Source organism: Nematolebias whitei, chromosome 19 (genome assembly GCF_014905685.2).
Source record: "Nematolebias whitei isolate Nwh7 chromosome 19, NemWhi1, whole genome shotgun sequence".
NCBI lineage: Eukaryota > Metazoa > Chordata > Actinopteri > Cyprinodontiformes > Rivulidae > Nematolebias > Nematolebias whitei.
The window spans coordinates 13,944,889-13,945,690 of NC_056516.1; the positions used below are offsets into that span (position 1 = coordinate 13,944,889).

Genomic DNA, 802 nt, shown 5'->3' on the forward strand with positions numbered 1-802 from the left:
ACGCTCACCCACTCGTGGCCCGATCTGTGCAGAAAGATAAACGTGTGGCGTCATTTCAGGGAGTGTCACCGCTGCTTTTGTTCTGGCATCAGTCGGCTCGCTGACAGAGTCAGAACACTTACAACAACATCACCCCCACCCAACCCACCCACATCCACCCAGCCAGCACCAAACTCACACCCCTCCTTATTTATTCCTGCCATTCTTCTTCTCTCAGCAGTAATAAATACACACGCCTCACCGAGTCACCAATTCATCACTGCAGCCGGAGCCCGTCTGTTATTTAATAAGAACAAAGAGGGTAAAATTAGTCTGCGTTCACCGTGAATGATGGCAAATTACTGGGGGGAGGATGAGTGTTGAGGTCTCAGAGGAAGGGGGGAGACGCATGAAATTATAGGACTAGCATTCCCCGACAGACTGCAGGTCACCCACTGCCTTTCAGGCCAGAGTTTTGCACATAGGTCATCTCATAACCTTATATATGATGCCACGTGCTACTGTGAGATGTCAACTCAGAGTCACTGTTTGGGAGGACTCTCAGCTACTACCACACTAAACCTGAGCTCAATTGCTATAAAAAGGTCGGAGTTAAAGCCTTTTTATCGTTTGCTAAGGTTGATTATCTGTAGCGGCCATCTTGAATCATGTTGACTAAAAGTTAATCAGTTGTAGATGTTCATCCAGTGATTAATTTAAGAATTTAATTTATATTTCTTCAGTGATTCTTCAGGTATTTTGCTAACAGACCGACGACACTTCATGATAATTAACTCCTATGAGAGGAGATCTATAGATTTGT

General features: G+C 44.9%; 1 protein-coding gene across 1 annotated transcript in view; it reads right to left on the minus strand.

The window, feature by feature from the left end:
- The window catches only part of adcy2b (adenylate cyclase 2b (brain)), a 159,618-nt gene that overhangs the window by 109,053 nt on the left and 49,763 nt on the right, over window positions 1–802 (minus strand). The gene's annotated exons all lie outside the window — the stretch shown is intronic.